Source organism: Mastomys coucha, unplaced genomic scaffold (genome assembly GCF_008632895.1).
Source record: "Mastomys coucha isolate ucsf_1 unplaced genomic scaffold, UCSF_Mcou_1 pScaffold16, whole genome shotgun sequence".
Classification (NCBI taxonomy): domain Eukaryota; kingdom Metazoa; phylum Chordata; class Mammalia; order Rodentia; family Muridae; genus Mastomys; species Mastomys coucha.
The window spans coordinates 20,650,675-20,656,714 of NW_022196898.1; positions in this window are offsets into that span (position 1 = coordinate 20,650,675).

A 6,040-nucleotide genomic window follows, 5' to 3' on the forward strand; every position below is an offset into this window, starting at 1 on the left:
AGAAAACAGGCTGAAACTGGCATGTTCATTATATTGATAAAGAAAATGAGATTTATACAAAGTGACTCCTTCTCAAACATGTATCAGTTCCTGACAGAACTGAGATCAATAGGAGGCCTGATGAGAAGTAGAAGGCAAGCCAGCACCCATTACCACATAATTAATATGCACCATCTGGGCTTCATAGTTTCCTTCTCAGTGATAAAACTGGAAGCCCAGGCATTACTAAGCAAACTACACCACAGCTGCAGGCAGTACAATGAGCAGCTGTGAGCAATGTGCTTTTTATGAAACCATACAGATGTTCTACATTACAAATATTGCTGAGACAATAAATGGCGTTTTAAAAAAGAGGAATTGCAAAGATAATACTTGACAGTGACAGACAACGGATATGCTTACATGAAATATAAATCATATTTTCTCCTATGCATTACTTAGTATGCTTTATAAAATATAGATTTTCCAAGTCTAATGCAAATAGAATAAATTCAAATTAACCACTGGAAAACTTCCTTTACTTTTCTTGTCTCTAATCATTAGAAAATTGACTGATATTAGATAAGCATCACAAATACTTCTGTTTCTAATTAAATCAAATTGAAATCAATTTATAATAAATTAAATTTAATTAAAACTCTTAATTGTGTTTAAGGTTGCAATTTGAGTTATGCTACAACATAGCTCCCCCAAGGAATTTTGTGTTCTCCTTGTATTTGTTAATTACAAATTTTGCATAGTTTCTCATGTTCAAATATGACAAAGTTGGCTCTTACCTGTGTCCTCAGGTACACAAATAACTACTATGTTCATATTATTATGCCAAGGAAAGTTAAAGGTGGACTTTGAAGATTTTGAAAGCAGGCAAAATAACAGACAATATGTATGTGGATGTATAGTTTTTATTTGATGCTTTCAAGACATTAAACATTTAATCCATAATAAGAGTTTACCACCAGTTTCCAAGTCACTGATAGATTCATTAAATATCTGAAGCATTCTTATAGGGTTTTTGAATTCCTCTGAGGCCTAATTCAAGTAAGTCTCTCATGATCTAATGGAACAGAATGGATCTTTAGACCCTTGTGTAGTGATACCTGTTTACTGAATTGTATGGAAACACAGTGTTGGGCCAGGAAATGTTCATGAACCCTAAAAAGAAAACCAAGGAGCCAAATCTGATGTAATTGCATTAGGGTCTCTTTATTCAAGATCGAGCTTGGGCCACACCACTGTCTCTGACACAGGAGAAAGGGAGGGGGCCCCAAGTCCAGTTTGAGGCAACTATTTATGGAGGCAAGAAGTGGGTATCTAATGTGATACACATCTGATTGGGAGTGGGTGGGCATAATGTTCTTTAACCTAACTGGCTGGTGCTGGGAGCCAAACCATAAGCTTCTGTTTTCTTCCTGATTCATGGTTGTTAGGAAGAGAAGTGTCAGGGGCAGGCTTTGTTGGAGAATAACCTGGAAACTGGTGCTAGACACTGGATTTTTTTGGGAGGTAACCTGGAAACTGGTGCTATATACTGGCCTGATAGTTAACTTGAGTTCAGTCTTAGGTCAGGTTCTCTAAGATGGAGTCCGAACCCAAAAGATTTGTTCTCTCAACAGAAGATCTTGATGACATAATATAGTTATGGGCCCTCTACAACTATGTGTGTATATGCGTTTGTGTGTGTGTGTATATGTGTGGTGTGCACACATATATATGCATGCATAATTATGTATGCATAAATATACATATATATGTTTATGTAAATTTCTTAAAACTTACTTTTTATGATAGAACACTTATATTCCTCTTTTCTAGTCTCCAGTTTTAAGAACAACATATTATGTATAGTAAAGCTTCTATGAGACATTGTGACAAAAAACGTATCTCTCTCTCCCACCCAAATGTAACAGCACTATATAACTTACATTTTCTGATGACTTGCTATCCCCCAGCCTCTGCTTGTCATTCTACCCTCAGCTTCTCTAATACCAGCTTTTATAGATGCCACATGTAAGTGTGGTCATATGGTACTTATCGTTCTGTGTCAAACCAGTTTTACTTAGTTGGCTTCTTACATCTATAAAAGATGTTATAAATGACAGGATTCTAGCTTTTAAATCATAATTCATAACTTTATTACATAGAATTTAATAATGCTTTCTGTTAAACTTTTAGAGATAGCCTCGGATATAAATAGGATCCTATTTCCATATTCCTTTTTGGTTTTGATTCTTTTTATATTCTTTTTATCCAGATCACAGCATCCTCTTCTCCTGGTTCGCACCTCACACAGCCCCTGTCCTGTAACACCTCCCCTTCTCCTCTGAAAAGAGGGAGCTCTCCTGGGTGTCACCCCACCCTGGCATATCAAGTCACTTCAGGATCAGGCACATCCTCTCTCATTGAAGCCAGACAAGTTTGCCCATGTAGGGCAACTGAATCCTCAGGAAGGCAACAGATTTAGAAACAGCCACTGCTCCAGTTGTTGGGGGACCTGCATAGGGACTAAGCTGGATATCTGTTACATATTTTCTGTGGGCCCTCAGTCCAGCTTGTGTATGCGCTTTGGCTAGTGGTTCAGTTTCTGGTAGCCCTCAAATGTCCAACAGTTGACCCTGTTGGTCTTTCTGTGGAGATTCTATCCTCTCCAGTTCCCTCAATCCTTTGCCCAACTCTTCTAGAAGCCTCCTCATGCTCTTTCCAATGTGTGGTTGTGGGTCAGTGCATCTGTTTCAGTCAGTTGCTGGGTGGAGACTCTCAGAGGAGAGCTATGTTAGCTCCTGTCTTCAAGCATAAGAGAGTATCATTAATAATGTCAGGGACTGGTTCTTGTCAATGGGATGGGTCCCAAGTTGGAACAGTCATTGGTTGCCCTCAGTCTCTGCTTCATCCTTGACCTATCATTTCTTGTAGGCAGGACAAATTTAGGGCCGAACGTTTTGTAGGTGTCCCCAGCCCTCCACTGGAAGTCATAACTGGCTACAGGAGGTGGCCACTTCAGGTTCCATATGCCCTACTGCTAGAAGTCTCAGATAGAGTCACCCCATAGACTCCCCCCTAGCCTCCGCCATCCCAGGTCTCTGATCCTCCCATCCCCCTACATGTGACAGTGGCATATATGTATATATATGCATATATACATATATCACATTATTTTCTCTCTCTCTCTCTCCCTCTCTCTCTCCCTCTCTCTCTCTCTCTCTCTCTCTCCCTCTCTTTCTCTCTTTCGAGACAGGGTTTCTCTGTATTGTCCTGGCTGTCCTGGAACTCACTCTGTAGACCAGGCTGGCCCCTGCCTGCCTCTGCCTCCCAAGTGCTGGGATTAAAGGAGTGTGCCACCACTGCCTGGATATTCTCAATTTTCATCCATTTGCCTACAAATTTCATTATGTAGGTTTTTGTTTTGTTTTTTTGTTTTGTTTTGTTTTCTGGGTGCAGCAAACTTTATTGATGGTATTAAAGAGTTCAAGAGAGTAGGGTTTCCTAGGCCCCCACCTCTTATTTTGGGGGCTCTGGGATGGAAACTGTGAGGGAGATGCTCATTGTTGGGGACAGGACTTCTCAGCATCAGAGGACCTCCGTCTTGATTTTTTTTCCTTGCTGGGGTGAGTGGTCCACAGATTTTCACTCCTTGACAGCCATGTAGGCCATGAGATCCACTTGCTACTGTAGCCATACTCATTGTCACACCAGGAAATGAGCTTTACAAAGTTAACCTTGAGAGCAATGCCAGCCCCAGCATCAAAGGTAGAGGAGTGGGAGTTACTGATAAAGTAGCAGGAGACAATGTGGTCCTCAGTGTATTCCAAGTGCCCTTTATTGGGAGATTTGATGCCTGCTTCCCCAACTTCTTGATGCTATCATACTTGGCAGGTTTCTCCAGGTAGCATTTTAGGTGCACGATGGGGTAGGAACATGGAAGTACATGCCAGTGAGCTTCTCAATCAGGTCTGGGATATCTTTGCCCACAGCCTTTGTAGCACCAGTGGATGCAGGGGTGATATTCTGGGCAACCCCACTGCCATCATGCCACAACTTTCCAGAGGGGTCATTCACAGTCTTCTACGTGACATGAACTATAGTGTGAGCTCATCCATGATGTCAAAGTTGTCATGGATGATGTTAGTCAGAGGGGCTGTGCCTATGAGGGTGGTTCAGTAAGCATTGCTGACAACCATGAGCAGGTTGTTATACTTCTAGTGGTTCACACCCATCACAAACTTGGGGGCATCAGTAGAAGGGGTAGAGATGATGACCCATTTGGCCCCACCCTTCATGTGGGCCCTGACCTGTTCCATGTTGGTGAAGGCACCATTAGACTCCTTGCCATGCTCAATACCAGCATCATCTCATTTGATGTTAGGGAGATCTCACTCCTGGAAGACAGTGACAGACTTGCCGTTGATGACAAGCTTCCCATTTTCAGCCTTGACTGTGCCATTGAACTTGACATGGGTAGAGTCATACTGTAGACCATGTAGCTGAGGTTAATGAAGGGGTCATAGATGGCAGATGTAGAAGAGAAGACAGCCCTTGTAACTAGGCACCTAACACAGACAAATCTGTTTACTCCAACCTTTACCACTATGTCTAAAGGACAAAGCTGGCACTGCAGGAGAAGATGCTGCTGACTCTGGAACAGGGCAAAACTCATTATATTGTTTTTAGTAGCTAAATAGTGTTCCATTGTATATATGAACCACATTTTCTTGGAGAATGAAATCTTAAGGAGAAATATATATCTTAGTCTTCATTTTGGTATGTATTGATAAAATAAATTCATTAAAAACTATTTGTGCATGAAAACTGAACATATCTGTCAATGAGAAAAAGTTACAAAAAACTCCATCAACAAGTTCTAGATTATTTTTTTAAAAGATTTATTTATGTTATGTTATGTATATGAGTACACTGTAGTTATCTTTACACACACCAGAAGAGGGTGTCAATCACATTGCAGATGGTTGTGAGCCACCATAAAGTTGGTAGGAATTGAACTCAGGACCTTTGGAAGAGCAGTCAGTGCTCTTAACCACTGAACCATCTCTCCAGCCCAAGTTCTAGATTCTAAGCATAAACATTTTGAAAGAAGTCCACTCTTTAAAATAGCCATATGGATTATTATTGACTTGGAAATCACATGGTGAAGTAGCAAGGAGTTTACTTTTCCTTAAACTATGATTAATTGTTTGATTTAGCTACATCAATTAAATTCTTTTGAAAAACAATCCAACTGACTAAAAAATTTCTCTATTCCTTTAGGCCACTGATATATCATTTCACACTCACCATCATCGAAATAGTATAAAACTCCAAGCATTGAATGTCATTCATCATAATCCAAATTCAAAGTCTATAGGTGACATAAAGGTATTTTGTTAAAAAGAAATACAAAAGAAAGCTAGGCCCCAAATTTACTATATTTGCTTTAAAATGTAGACATTTGACACAAAGAACTCTAGGCAACTGAGGAAAGCTTAGAGTAGAGCCAGAAAAATAGTCTTCTATGGAGAAGAGCACATCAATCAATTTTCCAATTCCAAAATCTTAGAAGACACACATGCAAGTAACATTGTACACACTGAGCAGATTGTAACTCAAGAGTACTTATGTAAATAAAATAATATATCAATTCAATAGCAATTAACAAAGAAGAGACTGACAAAACCAGCAAAACAGGGAAAGGTATGTGGGGTTTTTTGGAGGCAGGTAAAGGAAGCAAGAATTATACCTATAATCTCAATAATAAAAAAAATAAAAATAGTATTAAAAATTTCATTTCCATTTTATACCCATATACAATTATTTCCCCTATGTAAGTGCTTAAACTGAGACCATTTTTATAGCAAAATTTATAAATTGAATATTTAGAATTCAGTGTATGGTCCAAGATCAGACAATATCTTTTTTTTTTTAATGAGGAAAGAATTTAATTGGATTGGATGACAGGTTCTAAGCTTTAGTCCAGTATCATCAAGGTGGGAACATGGCAGCATGCAGGCAGGCATGGTGTAGGAGGAGCTGAGAGTTCTACATTTTCACC